Raw genomic sequence first — 23,726 nt, forward strand, 5'->3', positions numbered from 1 at the left:
TTTTAGTAGAGACGGGGTTTCACCATGTTGGCCAGGATGGTCTCAAACTCCAGACCTCGTGATCCACCTGCCTCGGCCTCCCAAAGTGCTGGGATTACAGGCATGAGCCACCGCACCCAGCCAAAAATCCGGCTTCTTAACATAACCTATAAATCCCATTTCACCTCACTGAGCCCAGGTGCGTACTGTAGTGCAGTGCAGTACATTGTACAAAATATTTTTGGATGAACAAATAAAAGTTGAATAAATGGCTCATGAATTGTAGACAGGATGAAAATAGCAAGAATACAAGAAGATTATTCCATTTCTATAGGCCATAATCCTCCCACACACCATCCTCACAGGGCTTTATCAGGTGGCCAAAACACATTAGGGTAACAAAGCGTCAAAACATTATTAATGATAAAAGTACACTTTAGGTTATTTCTTTGCAACTCACTTTAGTTTGGAAATGACTTTGAGTATCTGAAATGTTATTTGTACTTTATACTTTTGTTTAAGCTTTCATTTCTTCAGTACTTACTGTACACCATAATATCCTAGGCATTTTTCATGCATTTATCTTAGTAAAAATCCATAAACTAGAAACAAAGGAGGTGCTATGGAAACCTCATTTTTCCAGAGAAAGAGATGAACATTTACAGGTTAAGGGACTGACAGAATGTCACAGTCGATAATTGGTAGAGCAGAAATTTGAACCCAGGACTGTCTAACTGTAGCATCCATGTTCTTAAATATTCAGTGTGCTGAACGGATCAACTTGATCTAAGCCCCACATGGATCAGGAGAAAAAGGACACTAAGGCTGTATAGTTATGACATGAGGACTTGCCCCCAAAGGAGCAGCAATCAGAATTCTAATCTTTACTGTTGCAAGCCCAGGCTCCAGGCAAATCCAGCAGCTGGGATGCAGAATTGGAGGCAATTCAAATATAAGCAGTCTTCAAGGTCATACTATTACTTGGGTCACGGTTTCAAAGGACATAGCTATGTGAAGTTGTGTCTCCACAGTGAACTGGGACTATGAAACCCAAGGTTTGAGACACAGAGGAAGGGGCAAGGAATAGACAGGGAACCAGCACCACCTTCCCCATACATCATCAAGCCAACTTGGAATTCAAGGAACTGCAATAGACAGAAAAGTCAGTAGGAGAGTCCAGTTCATGTAGACACCAAGTACACAGGGGCTGGTAGAAAGCTGATTTAGTGAATACCTTGGTGCCGTCATTTGAATGTATCCCCCAAAATTCATATGGTAAAACTTAATCATCAATGTGCTTATATGAAAAGGTCGGGGGGTGAATTAATCATGAAAATGGAGCCCTCATGAATGGGATTGAGGGCCTTATTAAGAAAGATTTGAGGGAGCTGTCTCTTCTGTTTTGCCTTCCACTTTTCAACATGTAAAGACTCAGTGTTCAAGGTGCCATCTTAGAAGCAGAGACTAGGCCTTCAACAGACAACAAGCTTGCCAGTGCCTCTATTTTAGACTTTCCAGCCTCGAGAACTGTGAGAAATAAATGCCTACTATTTATAAATTATCCAGTTTCTGGTATTCTCTTATAGTGGCACAAGCAGACTAAGACATGAGGTGAGCCAAAGTGGTTCCAAGACACCAAAATACCAAAAGCTTATGACAGCAACACTAATACTAACTTCCACCTGTTGAAGTGCAGCATCTACTGGTTTCCCTATCCTAGTAACGTAGTCCAGAAGGATGGGATAGGGCTGAGTCAGGTAAAGTGAAGGATTCAGCATCTATGGCTGAGAAGAGCTGAGAAAGGCAGAGAATGACAGTGAACATTCTTGGTGTTTAGCCAGGATCTCCCCCCAAAAAAACCCATGAAACATGACGGTGAGGTTTCAGGTGCATGTGGGAGATATTTTGGGGAGAAGAGAACTATTCTATGGTGTCCTTAAATAATATCTGTGTAAAAGGTCCTTATTTTTGGAAGACCCTCTGTTACTTGTATTTTCAACAAATGGGTCCGAAACCCTGCCATATTAACATCATATTGCACCATAGCCAGATGCTACAAACTATGAACGTTTTTTCACTTTTATGAGCAAACGTCACAATTACTTTTTTTTAAAAAAAAAAGCAAGAATAATTTTCATTCCTTGGAAAAATTTGTAAAAATGTTATCAATAAGATGAAAAGATTCAGAACACATTTATTTGTATGCAGCACATACACTGAGGACTGGAGCATTTGCTAAAATGAAATACACCTGTAAACAAATGACTTAGGGGGAGTTTATAGGTGGTCAACTCCACTGTGCAAGGTATGCTGCTCATACCCTCTTTCTGAATAGATTTTTGTGATAACTAAAAAGTTCCGATTTTATCTCAAAAGATGTTAATACATTTTTAAAAGGCTTGAAATGGGCCACATTATAATTACATATATTAAAATAGCACAAGAATTAATTGGCTTCACAAAAATACTAATGAAAAAAATATCTTAGGCCGATCTATTAAGAGAATAAATGTTTGACTCATGACTTGAAATGGGGGACATAGATATTTTGGTATAAGCTTTAAAAGATAACATATTAATTTCTGGTTCTACAAAAAGACTGACATTAACACCCATCCTATTCTGTTCTACAGCATGCCTTGGTACAACTTCAGTAAATCCTTACATACTTTAATTTGAGCCATAAATATATGTTGCTGCATGTTGCTTTTTAAAAGAGTGAAGTCTAGGGTAAAAGCCAACCCTTCAACTCTTACACCATGTATTCACAATTATGTCTTCTGAAACCATGCAAGTTACCAGGACCAATGATTGACATTAAAATTATTCTTATATTTGAGCAGCAAATTATATAAAAAATGGATGCTATGCAATTTATGATTAGTACAATTGCTAAAATTTCAATTGCTTTAAGATATAAAATTCAAGATCTCCCCATATTTATATATCTAATTCTTTAGCTCTGAGAGAATCCTCTGTCAAAGAACATATTACAGTTTTCCTTATGAAAAATTAGTTTGAATGTAAGTTCTCACCTTAAAAAACATTAAATTTTAATAAATCATGGAATTTTAAAGTCAGAAAGGACCTTCAAGATCACTAAGTCCAACCTATTTTTTTTTTTTTTTTTTTTGGAGGCAGATTCTCGCCGTCTCCCTGGCTGGCGTGCAATGGCCGATCTCGGCTCACTGCAATCTCCGCCTCCCGGGTTCACGCCCTTCTCCTGCCTCAGCCTCCCGAGTAGCTGGGACTACAGGCACCCGCCACCACGCCTGGCTAATTTTTTGTATTTTTAGTGGAGACAGGGTTTCAACGTGTTAGCCAGGATGGTCTCGATCTCCTGACCTCGTGATCCGCCCACCTCCGCCTCCCAAAGTGCTGGGATTGCAGGCGTGAGCCACCGCACCTCGCCAGTCCAACCTATTCTTTTCGGACAGGACAAATGAGGCCAATAAAGGGGAAATGACTTGTCCAAGGTCATAAAGTAGCAGAGGCTAGACCCCAGCAATCTCATCAGCAAGATATCTTGCAAGCTATCTTTCCAAACTTTTCTGGTTTTATTCGCTCTCATTAATTAAATTAAAAAACATCAGGCACACAGCAATATGACAAACATAGACTTTTATTCCAATTTTGAAGTCAGAACATTAAAATGATTCCTGAGAGTTTAACTACCTGCATTTTATTGAGAATGCAGTCAAGAGTAAATTATGACTAGCTATTGTGATTATCCTCAAATACACACATAAATTACCTTAATGTACTATACTGGGTGGCATAAATTTTGCATTTCAGGTATGTATACTGTGGCAGCTTTTATTTATATTATGCTTGCCTGTAAAGTATTATAAGAATATCACAAATTTGACCTTTAATTCAATATCTCATGTATTAATTAAAAATAATCAGGTAATTAGATACCAAGTAAATAAAATTTTAACTCAAAATCAATTTGTATCCTTTACTTTTCTGAATACTCCAGAACAGAGATATCATTCATTCTTCTTGTTTTTTCCAGATATGCATACTACCTGCATCTAGGACATATCATAAATTTGTAAACCATATTTGAGGGTACAAGGATAAAAATCAGATGCATGTTCACACTTAACAGTCCTGCCTTCAACTGCTGCCTTTTCTTAATACTGGACAAATAGTAACATTGTGGGCAAAGGACATGAACAGACACTTCTCAAAAGAAGACGTTTATGCAGCCAAAAAACACATGAAGAAATGCTCGTCATCACTGGCCATCAGAGAAATGCACATCAAAACCACAGTGAGATACCATCTCACACCAGTTAGAATGGCCATCGTTAAAAAATCAGGAAACAAGAGGTGCTGGAGAGGATGTGGAGAAATAGGAACACTTTTACACTGTTGGTGGGACTGTAAACTAGTTCAACCATTGTGGAAGTCAGTGTGGCGATTCCTCAGGGATCTAGAACTAGAAATACCATTTGACCCAGCCATCCCATTACTGGGTATATACCCAAAGGACTATAAATCATGCTGCTATAAAGACACATGCACACGTATGTTTATTGTGGCACTATTCGCAATAGCAAAGAGTTGGAACCAACCCAAATGTCCAACAACGATAGACTGGATTAAGAAAATGTGGCACATATACACCATGGAATACTATGCAGCTATAAAAAATGATGAGTTCATGTCCTTTGTAGGGACATGGATGAAACTGGAAAACATCATTCTCAGTAAACTATTGCAAAGACAAAAAACCAAACACCACATGTTCTCACTCATAGGTGGGAATTGAACAATGAGAACTCATGGACACAGGAAGGGGAACATCACACTCCGGGGACTGTTGTGGGGTTGGGGGAGGGACAGCATTAGGAGATATACCTAATGCTAAATGACGAGTTAATGGGTGCAGGAAATCAACATGGCACATGGATACATATGTAACAAACCTGCACATTGTGCACATGTACCCTAAAACCTAAAGTATAATAATAAAAAAAAAAACCATTTTATTATTTTTTGGTCAAAAGGTTAATATTTTCAAATTGTGTAATACAATTAAATATTAAAATAAAAACATACATTACATTATATAGACATTTAATAGCAACCTTTAAATCCTCTTACCAGCAAAAGATAATATGTTTTACTTCCTGAGAATGGAATCTGACCTGTGCTGTCTTTTACCATGGAGTTATTTTGAATGAAAACTTGCTTGATTGAATGACAATATACAGTTGAAGTATTTTGTCACCATCAAAGTTAGAAATAGCCATAAAATTTATCAAATCAGTATATAAATATACTTTTTGAGACAGTCCTGCTCTGTCACCTAGGCTGAAGTGCAGTGGTGCAACTCAGATCACTGCAAACTCTGCCTCCTGGGTTCAAGCAATTCTCCCACCGCAGCCTCCAGAGTAGCTGGAATTACAAGCACATGCCACCATGCCTGGCTAATTTTTGTATTTTTAGTACAGATGGGGTTTCACCATGTTGGCCAGGCTGGTCTCGAACTCCTGACCTCAAGTGATCTGCCCACCTCGACCTCCCAAAGTGCTGGGATTACAGAGGTGAGCCACCATGCCCAGCCATAAATATACTATGAAATGCATCCAATAGGATGGATTATAGATTGATGGGGGAATGATGGGTGCATAGGTATGTGGTAGTGCAAGCAAAGTAAACTGTTCATAGCAGGATTGAGATGGTGGGTACATTAATGTTTACTCTAAAATTCTTTCAACTATGCTGTATGTTTTAAAATTTTCATAATGTGTTGGAAAAAAAGAATCGGGAAATAAGATAAAGGCTTAAAAATTCATGGGATTTCTTCAAAATTATTTATCAGATATTTATTGTCTACAGTTTAAATAAAAATCAAGGATGACTTTAAGAAGTCTCATAATCCTGAAAATATGTCAACACAGAATGACCTTTTTATGAAAAAGGAGAGATTTTAAAATATCAAAACAATTCAGGTAAAATATGTCTCGAGGTAATTCAAATAATGTGTATATTACCTGATATTTTGAGATTATATTTACCTAAATTGAGATTATATATATATTTACCTGAATTCTTCTGAAACTTGATATAGATAGATACGTGTGTATGTTTGTATGTATGTACAAATGTACTAGAAGCTGCAGGGAAAGAAGAGGAGTTAGAGGATAAGTAAAAGAAACCATGAAAGAGATTGTAAATATTTAAATAGTTCTGAGGGATAAGATTTCATCATTTTAGATTAGAAAAACCAAAAAAGTTCCTGATATATGTTGAAGAAAACCCAGGATGGATTATCTGTTAACTATGGCACATGCAAGATACTGGCATCAGTATCATGTCCATGCATGGTATCAAGATCAATATACAAGTTCCTTGTTGCTGCAAGAACAGCCTGTTAGGGTCAGGAGGATTTAATATGGATTCATTCTCCCTGGCAATGAATCATAACCACTGGTGTGGCTCTAAAAAGATAGAAACCCTGAAGGGTTTACCCTTCTAAGATTCTGATGCCATAAGTCTGAAATGAGAGTTGGGCATCTGAATTGTTCTTAATGCTAGAGGAGATTGCCATGCACAGCTAGTTTTGAGTACAATTTCTTTACCTCTTAAGATGCAAACAGCAAATTATTCTTAGTCATTAGATCAGCAGACCTATAAATTCCTCTTTAAATTATTAGTCGTTGCTGTGTTCTCCCATTTTGTTCAGCTCTGCTCTTAGATGAAAGGATGTTATTTTTTCCAAGGTTCCAATAAACCATCATTTCACACTCAAGGAAAATACATTTATAAGATCTAATTGTAGTGTTTCTGTTTTTTTTTTTTTCCAAAAGACTTGAAATAGAGAAGAGGAAGTTAGTCTATTAGGGTTTGCAAAGGGGCCTGGCAGAGGATACAAATAGAAGGGAGAAGGCTAATGCCAATTCAGAAAACCGTGGTGGAACACTTACATCTTTTGTCATGTGAAGAACTTTCCACAGATTTGAGGTAGAATGTCATCAGCTAGTCAGGTCCAGTATGGTGGAGGGTGGTCATGAATTCTAGCATGCCCGGGAGAGTGCTGGTTTGTGACTACTCTCCCAGTATCATTAATAATGCCTTTCACTCTTTAAAGTATCCTGGACTTTAGACAATGGATTATATGGTCACCATAAGGTTAAGAGTGTTTTGGACCGGGTGCAGTGGCTAACGCCTGTAATTCCACAACTTTGGGAGGCTGAGGCAGGCAAATCACCTGAGGTCAGGAGTTCAACATCAGCCTGGACAACATAGTGAAACCCCATCTCTACTAAAGATATGAAAATTAGCTGGTCTTGGCAGTGTGTGCCTATGGTCTCAGCTACTCAGGAGGCTGAGGCAGGAGAATCGCTTGAACCCAGGGGGTGGAGTTTGGGGTGAGATGAGATCCCGCCACTTTACTCTAGTCTGGGCAACAGAACGAGACTCCATCTCAAAAATAACAACAAAGGCTGTTTTGGAGATCAGATTATAAATATAAATTTGGCAAGTTTCTTAATCTTACTGAGCCTTTGTACCTTCAATTGTGAATTGTTAATGTTATCTTGAAGGTTGTTGTAAGGGTTAAATTAAATGATCAAGCTGAAGCGCCCGGTCATGAGTCTAGCTCCCTGTGAAGGCTCAGCCATCAGTAGTAGTTAATACCAGGATGGATAGTGCAGGCTTGCAAGCCAGTCTGCCTGGATATAAATGAAGATACTATCTATCACTTCTTAGCAGTGTGACTTGGAACAATTTTCTTATCTTCTCTAGGCTATTCCTCAGCTTCTTCTCTGTGAAATGGATATGAGGGGAGTCCCTGCATACAGTGTGTGTGGTAAGGATTAAATAAAGCAGAATATACATAGGGCTTCAAATAATACCTGGCACATAATACTCAATAAGTGTAATATATTATGATTAATCCAATAAACTTAGATTTTTAAAATAGTTTTATTAGTGGACAATCTACTGTGTACAAAATGACATCTGACTTCATATGAAGGTGTTTCTGTGGTATAAAAATATTGACAGTAGAACAGACTCACAAAATGTTGGCTTCTATTTTGACCTTTGCCATTTTGCCGTTCTATTATTTCACTTTCATGAATTATAGTTGTTTTTGCTCTCTTTTTTGTCTTGGCATGAGTGGTCAGAACCTGTTCTAGTTTGTTCTCTTGCTGTCATTGTCTTAACTTCCATCCTGAGCAGGTGGGACCACAAAATTAGACTGAGGCATGACCTTGGGACTGCCTTCCTAATGAGATGAAGGGTTGGGGAAGAACCAAAAGAGCATGGACCATGTGTTAAAACAAGACAACTTGCTCAGAAGCTAACAAATAGGAAAACACTTGTTTCAACTGCAGTTTCCAGTCTAAAGGAGCTAGAAGGTAGCAATGTAAGTACCAGGCTTGGGGTGATAGGGAGGAGGAAGAAGGAGGCTGGTAAGTTTTTATGAAAACCTCCAAACTAAGTTTATATCTAATGTTTCCATCCCTTGATATAGTAAAATAAGATAGTAGGCTAATAGCACAGAATGAAGTAGTGCTAATTTATTCACATAGGTGTATCTCTGCAGGGTCAAGTGGAAAACTAATAAATTAAACATGGTACTCTAATCTGAATGTCTGTGTCCTCCCCAAATTTATATGTGGAAAACTAATCACCAATGTGATTGTGTTCAAAGGTGGGAAGCCACTGGGAAATGATTAGATCATAAGGCTGGAGACTTTGTGAATGGGATTAGTGCCCTTATAACAGAAGCCCCAGAGAACTACCCTGTCTCTTCAACCATGTGAGGACAAAGGGAGAAGGTACCATCAATGAACCAGGAAATGAGCCCTCCCCAGACACTAAATCTGCTAGTGCCTTGACCTTGGACTTCCCAGTCTTCAGAACTATGAGAAATACATGTTTGTTGTTCATAAGCCACCCAGTTTATGGTATTTTGTAATTCAGCCCCAGTGGACTAAGACACATGACATTCTTTAAGTTGTCTAGCAAAAAAAATTGTTAGCACACATTGAACTATCAATATAGTTACTTCTACTGAATCAAAGAAACATGTAAACTGTAACTAGTTTATTAAATTGCTGAAGTTGGTAAGATGCAAACAGAAAGCAACTTTATATTTCTTAAGTAATCTCTCAACTTGTTCTTCCCCACCCCTTGATGAAATCTTGGTTGCTCTAAGAAATCTCATTTTTCAACACACACATACACATCCAATCAGCGTAATATGAAAATTTCAAACTCTCACCCAATTTAAACCTTTTCTCTTTCCCTGAGCTGGATCTGCTTCATGGTTGAAAACCTGCCAAGGGGAAGGGGTGCATATAAAGCCTGTTAGTTAAGGTTCTGGAACAGATAAATCCTGAAATACAGTGGCTTGGCACAATGAAAATTTAGTTTTTCTCATACAAAGTGGAACCAGCTATAGTGGGATAAGGGCAACTCCACCAACTGTATGCTGCTGGAATTCTTGTGACAGGAGAAAAATAACCCCCTATTATTTTAGGTTATTAAAGTAACCAGAAAGAAGAGATCACACTGTATTAACAAACAATGTGGTGGAGACAAAAGGACTGGATGGTGCTTTTGTTTTGATGTATTTTATTATTTTGTTATCTTCTGTTTTGTTCAGAAGGATGATCATTCAACTGAAAAATTATGGTAAAAGCATTTTTTGGAGCAAATCAAAAATCAGAATAAGTGGCAAGATTGTAAAGAACACTCAGTTGCCTTAGATGCATCAAAGTTTTTAAGTCTAGGGGAATTACCCAAAATATACAAGAGCGTTCTGATAGAGCCACTGAACCACCCTTTGTTGAGAGCTCAGCCAGAAGCTGAACCATTACAGGGCCTTTGTGTCTGGTTTGCCCCCTGTGCTGGAAGCACCTATGCCCCACAACATCCTTATTCTGCTGGGTAATTAGTAACTTAGACCTAGGGCTCTACTGAGGGTGCATCTTCTCCAGGAAGCCTTTCCTGTCTCCCGAGGCTGGTGGAGACTACTGCTGCACGTTTCCAGAGCACTGACTGCACTGTCCTCAAGAGACCCATCACTAAGCCCTGCCTGTAAATTAGCTGTAAGAGGACTGGACCTTAGTCCCTGTTGCATTCCCCTGGGCTTGGCATAGTGCCAGGCACTATCGCAACTTAAGTGTTCAGTAAACACTTCTTAAATCAATGAATTAAACACATTATTGTATCCTTCTCGATCCTTGCTCAAAGGAGAGTTTTCCTGCTCTAAGGCCAAAGCTAAATAAATCATTTTGTCTGAGCATGGAGGCATAGTCTGAATGGTAGTATACAGAGATACCTGGAAGAGGGAGTACAAAAATATACTGTTCTGAAAAAAACACGTCATTGGGTCCAAAGCTGCAGCAGTGATATCTGGAAAAATATTCAATTCTTATGCCACTCAATACTCAACCAGTACACTACAATAGTTTCCCTTAACCAAGCACTTACAGTTTGTCAAGACTTGTGCTAAAAAATGTAAAGTTTTAAATCCTAACAGTCCTGAAAGATGAAAAGTATTCTCTCCCATTTTACAGTTGAAGAAATAGGCTCTGAGAGATAAAATGACCCACCCAGGACCTCACAGATGGCAGCTTCCAGAGATGATCCTCAACCCAAGATCTGCTTAATCCTCAACTCTTGCACCTTGTGTTGGCTTCTTAGGGCTGCAGTGATAAAGTACTGCAAATGGGTGGCTTATAAAAACAGAAATTTATTCTCTCACAGTCTGGAGGCTAGAAGTTTACAATCAAACTGTTTTTCCCCTGACACTCTAAGTAGAAGCCTTCTTTGCCTCTTCCTAGCTTCTGGTGGTGGTCATCGATGATGGGCATTCTTTGGCTTGCAGCTGTGTCTTTCAAAGCACTGCCTGTCATCACATGGCCTTTTTCCTGTGTATCTGTCTTCACATTATCTTCCCCATAAGGACACCAGTCATGTTGGATCAGAGCCTACTTTAATGACCTCATCTTAACTGCTTACAACTGAAATGATTCTATTTCCAAATAAGGTGACATTCTGAGGTACTGGGGGTAGGACTTCAACAGTGTGTACACAGTTCAATCTGTAACACACCTACCCACTATTACACTTCTTCTCTGAGAAATGTGGGAGTGGCATGATTTTCTTAATATTGAGAGCACAGAAAACAAATTATTCTGAAGGGGCACAACAGAATAATAAAGTAGAGGGAATCCTAAAAAGCACATCTAAACACCAATTGCATTATTCCTAGTTTCTGTCATGAAATTTCAGTCAATAAAATATACTCCTTAAGCTATTTCCATCTTAATAAGGATGCTACTGCCACGACGAAGTTTAACAGAAGCAAAGTCTTACACTTAAAAAAATGTTAATTTTTACATTAGGGATTTGACTTCATTATACAGAAAAAAATGTTAATTTGATCAATGTAAGGAACAAAAGCAGATATGCAGACCTGAGTTCGTTTTCATGCAGCTAATTGTCTAAGTTTAATCAAAAGATTATGTAGTATTTGTTGGTAGCAGTGGTAGATGAAGCCAGCTATTCACATACAATTTATGCTTCCTCTTCCAGAGTGTGGAGTTGCCACTCAGAGGTTACATTACTACTCACCAATGGGATGTGAGTTGAAGTAATGTGTCACTTAAAAGTTTCATACCCTCATTTCCCATCCATTGGTTAGAGGTGAGAACGTCAAAGATGCAGAGGCTTAAGACAAAGGAGTGCCCTAAATTAGTGTGTAAAGGAAAACTGCCTAGCAACCGGGACACATATTGGACCATTAGGTTAGGTAGAAATAACAGGTTAAGGTTTATGTGTTACAGCAGTTAGTGCTATCCTAATTAACACAAAAAGATATACCTTATAGAGCATCGCTACAATTAAAAATATTATCTTAAAGGTCAAGTGTATGCAATGAGAAAATGGATAATACAAGCTGGAAAAAAATGGAAACTAGTATTATACGAGACAAAATATTTGGTAAAGTTGCCGTGTGTCATAATTCAGGCAGACCATATGTCTACTGAGCATGTGGCTTTAAGAAAAGTGGTTGAAAAGAGTATTAATGTAGGGTATTTTTCTTGCTACTTTTAGCAAGATATTATAAAATAAACAAAAAAAAAGACCTTCAGCAAATCAGCAAAGATTGGCTCATTTGAAATCACAGTTGGACATATGTGACTTCACAAGGAGGAAAAAGCTAACTCCTAGGACCTGAGAAAAGACTGAAAAATAAAATCTTAAGAGGCCTATTATGATTTCTCAGTTGAATGAAGTGATTTAGTCCCATGGCAAAAACCAGCATAAGGCTATTTCAATCCCACCCAAGCCTGTTCTTTCAAATGCCTCCAAAGCAGCTACTGTAAAGTTGAAATACAGGGACACAGGGAAAGGAAACAGAAAAAGCAGACATGTGAATCTACCTTTAGGAGTTAATTTACAATATGATTATTGGTACATGGGACTGACTGAAAACAGGTTAAAAGCCTACTGTATTTCCGAGGGACCTCTGCTGCCAAAGACATCAGTAAAATATGTATTAGTCTGTTCTCACACTTCTAATAAATTACCTGAGACTGGGTAATTTATAAAGAAAAAGATTTAATGGACCCACAGTTCCACGTAGCTGGGGAGGTCTCACAATCATGGCAGAAGGTGAAGGAGTAGCACAAGCACATCTTACATGGCAGCAGGCAAGAGTGTGTGCAGGGGAACTGCTCTTTATAAAACTGTCAGATCTCATGATATCTATTCACTGTCATGAGAACAGCACAGGAAAACCTGCTCCCATGATTCAATTACTTCCCACAGGGTCCCTTCCAATGACATGAGAATTATGAGAACTACAGTTCAAGATATTTGAGTGGGGACACAGCCAAACCATATCATAATATGTTGATTATTTGAGTCTTAAAACCCATTGGACCTCAAGCTTCCATAGGGAAAATATACAGTGAAAGCACTGCAGATCCTGTAGAGAGTATCCTTCCCAATGCCCACTTCAGAAGGCCAGGGAAAATACCAGAAAAGAAAGATTTTTCATAAAATGGAGCCAGGCTCCACAGAGAACAAATGAGAGGAATTTTTCTCCCTGAGAGAGATTCAAGATCTGACCTAGGAACTTCTCTCCCCTTTAGGCTACCTCCTACATTCTTTTGACATGTCTTATTTTGGGAAAACTCATGTTCAGCTTTTTCTGGTTCATCTTGTACTTTCTGTTCCATATTAAAATCAGCCCTGAAATCACATACTGTTCCAAGGAGCCCAACTTTCTCTTAATGGGGAATAGCTTTCAGTAATCAAGATTTGGTGTGGTGTGCTCATTGTAATTGGAATGATTTTACTTCTAGACCCTTTTGTAGACACCCCGGATTGAGGGGGATGAGACTGAGACACACACACACACACCCCTATTTTTCTACATCTATTATTTCCCTGGATGATGCCATCTCAAGAGTTTGTATTTGTAGTGATGGTTTTTCCTGCAGCTCTGGGAACTGGCTCTAGATATCCAGAGCCCCTCGATATCTAGAGCCAGTTCCCAATGTTCTTCAGTAAGCTTCTATTTGATCTGTGATCTGAGGGACTCTGATCTCAGTGACTGTGGAAAGCTTGGGGCCTAGGCTCCCTCACCTAGGCTATGATGGAGACCTCTAGTTCCTCTTTTATATCATCCTTCAGGATGAGGAAGATGCAGGTCTCAAAATTCCTCAGATGGGGTATGTGGGTGATGTGCTTCCTGAATCCAACCCTTACATAGCCACAGATATCTGTCACCAGGTCAGAGGAGCCATATCATATGGGTGAGTATAGGATCCCCGAGTTTAGTTCTTTTTGATGTAGATGATTTTCTTCTGTCTTCTGACTTGCAGCTTTCAGATATATATATATAGCCACCACATATATTGATACTATGTAACAGGCACTGTTCTAAGCCATGTATCAATTAACTACTAGTTAATTTAATCCTCGTAAAACATTATGGATATCACGATCACTATTTTATATATAAGTAAACTGTAATAGAGTTAAGTAACTTACTCAAGACACATAGGCATTAAATAGAGAAATGTGAAATCAGAACTAGACTATGTGACCCAAGCCATTATTCTAAACTTGTATGATATGCTATCTCACAGGTAATTTTGATTCTTTTCTTTTGGGGGGTATCTTGTTTTTTCTCTCTGAAAGCATACAAATTTTTCTTTTCCTTCTTGCAGCTCAAGAATTTTGCTATAATATGCCCAGGTATGCTGTTTAGATTTGTTTTTCTTACCAAACTTGCTTGGAATGTAGTATCTCCTTTCAAACTACGAATTCAGGTTTATGTTCAGTCTAGAAAATGTTCATCTATTACCTGTAAGATCATTGTCTCTTGCTTATCTTGTACATTTATCTCTTTGTGGAAAACCTATTATTCTCACTCTAAGTCTTTGCACCCATCTATGTGTTTCCTTCATCGCATCTGTCTCTACATTTTTGTTCATTCATTGAGGGATTTCTTTTACTTGGCATTTATGGTCACTAATGCAGATATCAACAGACTCCATTCTTTTCTTCAATATACCTATTGGTTTTTTGTTTCTTTGTTTGGAAATCATGTTTTTTTTAGTTCCAGAAAACCTTTGGCATGGACTCTCCGCTCGATTCCTCAGGGATCTGCGGTAGTGCTCTTTCTCTGGGCACCTACCTCTGTGGTTTGGTCTTTCTCTGAATGATGGGACCACATCACTATATTCTTGCCATTTCTTTTCTTGGCTCATTTAGGCATGTGACTGATATTTCTGGTACCATAAGTGATTGTGGTTCACCTTGTGGAAGGCAAAGCATTTTCTAACTTTAAGGACAGAGAGGGGAGCCAGAAGGAAGCCTCTCTGCCCTCTGTCCTCACACAGTAAAGGCCAAGCCCACCTGCTTAGTTTTCCTCGCACCTCTTGGGGATTAGCAAGAACAAACATACTCATAGTATCAGTGCCAGTTTTACCCCTGGGGGTACACAAATTCCTCAGGGCCCTCTGGTTCTAATTCTTGTCCTAGGGCTTCCCAATAAAGGTTTAGAGACTCCTCTGATGCTCAGGGAGAAAGATCCACACTTGCTTCATGAAGGGTATCACCTAGAGCCCAAGACCTGCCACTCTGATCCTGTGGATAGATGGAACTAGGGATAGAGGGAAAGTACAAAGCGCTTAGGTTGTCTACCATGTTTCCATTATCTGTCCTTATATTCAAAACAACTGAAAGAAGAAAAAACGTAATTACTATATTCAATATAGTTTCCCCAATATCAAGTTTTCATGCTTCTATTATTCAAACATCTCATGAAATTTCATTTCTACACTTTTAAAAATATTAACCAATTGGAATATTCTAATTATGAGTTTGATATACATACCCAAACATGTATAATTTAGCTGAAGATAATTGTGAGGGCCAAGATCAAAGAAAAATGTGCAGGAGGAAGAGACTGATTTCAGGGGGTGCTTTGCTTCATTCAGTTCCTCAATAACCATATACCATTCGTGTAGGCATCCCTTAATATGTAAAAATGGTAACTTTTACAGGCACTGGTAGATCAAGGCAGGGCTTAATAGCAAAAATTGAGCCAGGGGTAGAGTTGAGATTCTCTTGAAAATAAAGAAGTACATCAGGACAACCACTTGGACAGAGGGTCTCTTAACTGTGTTTGGAGATTAAGTAAGGGTATATATGTTAGGCCAAAGTTCTCCTTAGAAAACATTTACTGAGTAAGCTAGAGGTAAATGAGAAATCAAAGCCATAAAGTTCTATATCATGTTCATAATTTTAACGTAGAAAAATGTTAAGAGAAATATAAGTAGACAACCACTTTGGCTACATAAAATCTCAATGAAGCACCCATAGAATTCTTAACTTTAAACAATGATACTTCTGGATATAGTCTCTAAGATGAACTGTTTACAAAATGTGCATCATAGAAACCAAATGAAATTGTTTTCTCTTTGTCACCTTATCAGAAATGTCTTTTCTGACCACCCTACTCCTTTCTCGGCTGTTCTTTGTTCCTTGTACTTATCACCATCTGACACATATGTTTACTTGTTTATGTGTCAGTGAGCAATCTCCTCCCCAGTTGATTGTAAGCTGAGAGCGGGGACTTTGTTTCACTCATTGCTGCCTACCTAGTGCCTAAAAGAGTACCCAAGATATGATAGGTAATAAATATCTACTGAGTCAACGACTGATGGACTGACTGACTGAATGAATTATTTCTACACTAGACAAAAACTACATGGTATCTTCACAAATAGTGATTTCAGTTTTGGAATATTTGATTTGTAACATTATCTTCTTGAACTCACTAAATGTCAGGATCATTCACCTATTAAATCCACTGCTGGATTTAGATATTAGACCCTGTCTTCTGTTTATAAGGAAATTTGTATTTTTACTCTTATTGAGGTGGGTTGGACCCAAAGATTGGGAAAGTACACATCGAGTTATCAAAAAAGAACTTCACTTTTTTATTTTTTATTAAGAAATAATTTTTATAAGGGGAGGCCAGAATTCATTCATATTTTCCCTTGCTTGAAAATATTAAATTATCCATCCAGAATTCTTCCTCTTTCTCTTCCTATTCTTCTTCCTCCCTCTCCTTCCTTTGAGATCTCAGATGAACGGACATTACTCCATTGATACATCTTAATTTCATCTTTGTAAGAGGTGAAGATAAAGTCCTATTTTTAATATAATTTACTTCTAACGTAAACTTTTACTGTACACCATAATTCTATATCAAAATTGCACATTATTCCAAAATTTTAAATACTCTTTTTAATGTAATAAAATATCTCTAACACAAGATAGCAGTTATTGTCAAAGTCTTATGGAACTGGATGATTAGACAGTGTTCCTCAGAACATAGTTGTAAGATCTGAGAGCTATAGAAAACAAAAAAATGAAAACAGGACATGAGCATCTGCAGGGCTTGGCTTATCAATGTCATTTTCATTAAAGTCTCAGAAATTTCAGAGATATAAGCAGTAAGAAATACAGATTTAATTATTTCATAAAATGTGCAGATTTATTGCATCTATAGTAACACTACAGTGATACTATTATGCTCAGTAAATGACAATGTTTCTTTAAAAAACAGTAATTTTATGCCAAGTTAATATTTTGAAGGATATCTCTCCTTTCAATTCTTGATGTGTTTGTGGGTTAATGACATACCAACTCAGTGAATACACTTAGGACACTTATCCGATAATTTCTAAGGCAGTGAAAGTAATTGAAAATGTTGCCTTCAGAATTAGAAGGTGGGGGACTGAATCCTGTTTCTGCCACCCATTTGCTATGCAATCTTGGGCATGTGGTTGAACCTTTATGTCCCCCCTTTTTCCCATCTGTTCAATGAGGGTGGTAAGAAAAGCACTCACACTACTGGATTGTATTGTTCTGAAGATTAAGAATTAATCCATCTGAAGCACCTGAGACAATGCCTGGCACATAATGGACCACAGTATTTTCCTGGATTCCTTTGACTTTCCAAGAGGAATCAAAAGGATTTCTGAACTACAAAATACTGGATTATCAGAACTAACTGTATCTGCTTCATAAAGTTTCATGGAGCATAATAGATTCTAGTTTAGGTTAACTGGCTTTGGTTGCATTTCTATTTCCACTTAATTTCTTAAGTTGTTCCACATGGCTCTCTGGAAAGCAGGAGTGACATATGATTGGCAAAAGTCTTCTGTTCTAGCCCTTGGCTGAGTAGATTCTGCTTAGAACAAGATGTCTTGTTCTTGTTTAAAAAATATATCTGTACAGCTTAAGACTAGAGCTCTAACAGAATCTGATTCATTAATTTCTCCTTTGGCCAATGGAAAGAAAAGCAAAGTTTGAGGCTCTTGTCTCACCTCAAACAAGTGCATTTTATATTTCTTCAGAGCTTTCAGATGCCAATTTCAATACATTCTTCTCTGACAACCAATTAACATGCAGTGTTTTAAGATTAAAGCTTAACATTCCACAGGAGACAGTGTTTAACTCTAGAAGGCCAGCTTTCTCCCAGGGGACCTCTTACCAATCTCTTTGCAAGGATATATTCATGGTAACTAGAGACCTAGATTTTGTTCTTGTGAATGCTATTGACCTTCAATTTCACTAAGCAAGTATCTTCTAAATAGCTTTATGTTTAGAATTCTGTTCTCTTTTTACACCTGCAAAAGCAGTGCTCTTCTCTGAGCAGAGCCCCCTTTACAAACAGTAGTTAACTAGTATGCTTTGTAGTTTTTAGGCTACAGAAATAATTTTATTTGCTGTATTCAGAAATACAGTTTCTAAAGATATCTAAGACTCGATAAGATAAAATAAAGACTTTTAAGGAAGGCACATTAAAGCTACTCCTCTCTGCTTCTATATTTTCCTTGTCTTAGAGTGTGCAACTGCTGGTGTGCCATTGGTCTGAAATAGGTCATATGGAGATAGGAAACTGAAATATTTACCATGGAGCTGATCAATGATATACTTTTTACAGGTGATGCATGAGATATTTTCTATTCCTGACCCAAGCCATTTCTGCCTCTTCTTTCCAGCTAACAGAATCCCAATTTGTTCAGATAGGGACCTTCACCAGGGATGAATCATGATTGAGCTAAATAAACCAGGCTTTCTAATCTCATCCCTCTTGGATGTAATTGGTTTGATGATGAGCAGGTGACCTAATTCAACTGCAGGTGGAGACACCTGGAGAGGACTTCGTTTCCTGACTAAAAAGACAAAGCTGTGCAAAAAGGAAAGATTTAACTTTCTCCCCTTCTTTCTTCCTGGAATATGGCTCTGGTTCCTGAGATGCAACAGATGTTTTGTGACATGAGCAAAAAGTCCAAGGATGAAAGGTAAAGATGAAGATGGAAAGGCCCCGATTCCTTGGTAGGATCAAGGAGCAGTTGAACCTACTCTAGCAACTGTCTGCCACTGGAATTCTCATAATAGAAGAAAAATAATACCCTATTCTATTAGGTTGCTGAAGTTTGGTTTGCTGTTTCTTGCGATTGAATGCCTAACATAGATGGGCTCTCCTGAGGTTTGTTGTGAGACTCTATTGCTAACATAGTAAGCAGTCTGGGTGTCTTCATTTGGGTTCCCTCAATAATAGACCTTATGACAAGGATTAGGGTGCAAGTGGTTCATTTGAGAGGCAAAGGAAATATCAGTAAGCAGTTAGGAAAGTGAAAACAGAAAAAAGCAGCCAATAAAGGGTGCATTATCAAGCCAGCTACCACTGTGAAGAAACTCTACAAACCAATGGAAAACACATGCCTCAGGGGTAAAGGAGCTAGGGTATTTACATACCAACTCATTTATTGGTTGAGGAAGGCTTCCAGGGAACATTAATTCCCTGGCATATCTGTTTACCATATAGGAGGCAAACTGGGCTTTAACAGTCAGAGAAAGCCCTCAGGAGAAGAAATGCAGGGACTGATCATTGAAAGTCCAGCTAGCATGCGTTGTCAGTGTGGCGATTCCTCAGGGATCTAGAACTAGAAATACCATTTGACCCAGCCATCCCATTACTGGGTATATACCCAAAGGACTATAAATCATGCTGCTATAAAGACACATGCACACGTATGTTTATTGCGGCACTATTCACAATAGCAAAGAGTTAGAACCAACCCAAATATCCAACAACGATAGACTGGATTAAGAAAATGTGGCACATATACACCATGGAATACTATGCAGCCATAAAAAATGATGAGTTCATGTCCTTTGTAGGGACATGGATGAAACTGGAAAACATCATTCTCAGTAAACTATCACAAGGACAAAAAACCAAACACCGCATGTTCTCACTCTTAGGTGGGAATTGAACAATGAGAACTCATGGATACAGGAAGGGGAACATCACACTCCGGGGACTGTTGTGGGGTGGGGGGAGGGGGGAGGGACAGCATTAGGAGATATACCTAATGCTAAATGACGAGTTAATGGGTGCAGCAAAACAACATGGCACATGGATACATATGTAACAAACCTGCCATGTACCCTAAAACCTAAAGTATGAAAAAAAAAAAAAAAACTAGGAGATACGGAAGGACAATCAAGAGCATCTGCTGCAACTAATGAGCTGCATGTTACAGGCAAATACAGGTATTGAGTTAACAGCTATAATCGCTGCGTTCATCTCTGATAAGACATTTTAAAAATACCTTACAGACACATGTGTCTCCCTGCTAACTCCAAGTCTAAGTATAATCAGACTCCTCCTTCCCCGAAAAATCCTCATAAACATGCCACAAAAGTCATTGACTATTTCTTCCTGAAGTCAAAATTGATGGTTAAATAAAAAAGGTATGCATTTAACATGCCCTTTGGCTCTGACTTATGTTGGCCAAGGAAGGGAAGAGGATTGGGATTTAAGTGAAAGGTGAACAAACAGTATTCATCTTCCATCTGTATTTAGTCTCATATTTCCTCCCTACCCTTCCCATCCTGGTTTCGAGAAGTAACACCCCCCAGGTGCAGTGGCTCATGCCTGTAATCCCAGCATTTTGGGAGGCCGAAGCGGGTGGATCACCTGAGTTTAGGAGTTTGAGACCAGCCTGACCAATATGGTGAAACCCCATCTCTACTAAAAATACAAAAATTAGCCAGACATGGTGGTGTACGCCTGTAGTTCCAGCTACTTAGGAGGCTGAGGCAGGAGGACTGCTTGAACCCAGGAGGCGGAGGTTGCAGTGAGCTGAGATAGCACCACTGCACTCCAGCCTGGGGACAGAGTGATTTGTCTCAAAAACAAAGTTACACCCTACTCTGTTTTAAAAGTTTACTCATTTCTCTTTTCTTTCTCTACCTTCCTGCAATACATTCATAAGACCTGACTCACCTGTCTCATAATTCCTACTCCACGTTAAAAATAAAACATTATGATATGCTCCATGTATTAGTTCATTTTCATACTGTTATGAAGAACTGCCTGATACTGGGTAATTTATAAAGGAAATAGGTTTAATTGACTCACAGTTCAGCACGGCTGGGGAAGGTCACAGGAGACGTACAATCATGGTGGCAGGTGAAGGAGAAGCAAGACACCTTCTTCACAAAGCAGCTGGAAGAAGAAGTGCCGAATGAAGGGGGAAGAGCCCCTTATAAAACCATCAGATCTCGTGAGAACTCAATCACTATCACGAGAACAGCGTGGGGGGAACTGCCCCCATGATTCAATTACCTCCACCTGGTCTCTCCCTTGACAGGTGGGGATTATGGGGATTACAATTCAAGATGAGATTTGGGTGGGGAGGCAAAGCCTAACCATATCGTTCCACTTACGTTTTATTGGATTTACATATTTTTTGGAGGTGGGTTAATATGGTTGATAAAAGTAGCACTGGACTAGAAATTTTGCAAGACCTGAATTCTTGTAGCAAATGTATAAATATACTAGCTGAAAGAACATGTGCAATGCACTTACCTTTTCCATGGCTCAGTTTCCAGATGAAGAAAATTCAGGGTTTGACAAAACCAGCTCTAATGACCCTTCCTCCTCTGAAGGTCTAATTTTTCAATTGACTTGGAGCCTGGCTGCCTCTGTCTATGTCATGTTTGTTTTATTACTCAGGTTTTTTCCTCCCAGAAGGCTTTCTATGGAGCTAGTCTAACTAGGCAGTGAAATAGGAAGCTAGCCCCATGGTCCTGTTGAGATGAAACTAAGGGAAGGAATCCTTTCCTCAAATTCAAACCCTACTGCCTGTTATTCTACCAGTATAGTTTTATTTTATCATGTAAAGGCTTTGCCAGTTTTACTAAGTATCATTTTGGAGAATGGGGATTACTCTTTAATGAACAAATATCGTATCAATTAACACTATAGCAGAAAATAATGGGGGTGAGAAGGGTAATGACAGGTAGGGGAATAAAGACCAGAAGAAAAAAATAAAGAATGAGGCTAAGGGGGAAGATGGAGGGTGTAGAAAGACAAACTTTGCTTAATTTGTCATTTTATTCTGCCTGACACCTCCTTTATACAATGTCCAGCATAGCCCCAAGTCATGTGCGGGTGAGTGATTTTGATGGGATAATGACAGGACACTTTTAGTCAATGGTATTTATGGAGGACAGAATTACTCGGGAAGAAGAATGAAATTAAATCAGAACAAAAATATATTAAACTCCTTTTTTCCAAAAATAGAATCTTATTTTCATACTGAATGGGTCAGCATCCATACTTTGAACTTTTAATAAATACATGAAAATGTAAAAAACATAACTTGCAACAAAATTCTACATTTGTTAGCTTTAAAGTTATTACCGAGCTCTCACCTTTGCTTATGTAACACCTGTCATTTCTCAATCTAAATCAGCCATAGGTGCTTCAAAGGAGAATAGCCTGCTATTTAGAGCTTCCCAGCCATTATCACAAAATCAGAACACCACTCAGCACGCTGTCACTCAGATAGAAAAGAAATGCCATCTTATCTGTGCAATTTGTCACCCGAATGCTCTGAAGCTCCTTTGCTTCACAGCTAGGGTGCAAGTTAATTCATCCAACAAGCCAGACATCATTTTCCTAAAAAGGTCAGCTTGATACACTCAGAGACCACAAGCATGTATGCAGCAGGCTTCCAACAGAAACCTTGATATCTTTCCAGCACCGTCACATTTGCACGTGATATAAGGAACTAGCTCAAGAATTGGTGGTGAGTCTATGGGCTGCCAGATTCTCCTATCTGTGCTGAAAGAAACAATGGAATGTCTCTTGGATCCAAGTTCTATTTACGCAGTTGGTGTGAATTTTCAGTTGGCCTCTGTTCCCCAACTATAGCCTGAAATCTTAGAAACATTTGTTTCAGCACGACAGCTGGTTCTTCAAGAACACTCTTCAGTTCTATGATCATGAACGTGACATTTCTTTTTCTTTTTAGCATAGCCCATCTGGATTCTTTACACTAAGGCAAGAGGCAAGCAGAAGACAGAGAGAGAGAAAGCAGAGGCCCTCCAGGAAAGGAAGCCCCCTTTTCAGTCGGCCTAGGCAGAAGTAGATTTATTCTGAGGATTCACTCCAACGGTGAAGCTTTAAGGGTGCTTCACTTGCTCTGGTTTCATAAATAAATTTTGGCCTTCTTACATACATTTGGATTAAATTTTCGTGTTTTTTTCTAAAAGAAATTGTACAGACCTGAGGACCCATGAACTTAGTTTCACCCCTCCTACTGGAGAATCCTAGCAACTCCAAATGGCCTTTGTCACCATCTGATTCTTAAATTCTAATTTCCACATTGTCGTGTAAAAACAAGAAGCTATAGATAACAGTTGAGTTGTAAAGTTATCTGGTGTATTTTATTAATAGCAGTGATTGATGTGGATAATGAACAATCTGGAAAATCCTGAATATTTAACAAACAATATTATTTATGTCTATCCATTTTACTTTACATACATAGATGGAGGCTTTTAAAGAGTGTTACTTGTGAGACATGTTTTTAAAATTATTTTATCCTATTTTATGTTATTAGACCCCTGAGAACTCAAGTTTATAGAGATTAGCAATATGATTTTTATAAATATTTTTAAGTACTTACCTCCCAGACCATTGTAAATGGGATGGGCAATAATTATAAATTTATCATTAAAATAAAAAGAATGTTAAAAAGCATATAAAAATTACACAATCCCAATCTATCTTGTCACAGATTGACTGTCAAATGCATTCTGATGGGAAAATGAATAGTAAAAAAAGACATAATATACTGACATTGAGCATATTTTAT

General features: G+C 38.4%; 1 long non-coding RNA gene across 1 annotated transcript in view; it reads left to right on the forward strand.

Moving 5' to 3' along the window:
• Positions 1-23,088, forward strand: part of LOC129460509 (uncharacterized) — a 39,444-nt gene extending 16,356 nt beyond the window's left edge. Inside the window, exon 3 of the long non-coding RNA XR_008650245.1 lies at positions 22,881-23,088. This is a non-coding gene — a long non-coding RNA (uncharacterized lncRNA). The remainder of the gene's footprint in view (positions 1-22,880) is intronic.
• Positions 23,089-23,726: the final 638 nt, after the last annotated feature.

This window comes from Symphalangus syndactylus, chromosome 13 (genome assembly GCF_028878055.3).
Source record: "Symphalangus syndactylus isolate Jambi chromosome 13, NHGRI_mSymSyn1-v2.1_pri, whole genome shotgun sequence".
NCBI lineage: Eukaryota > Metazoa > Chordata > Mammalia > Primates > Hylobatidae > Symphalangus > Symphalangus syndactylus.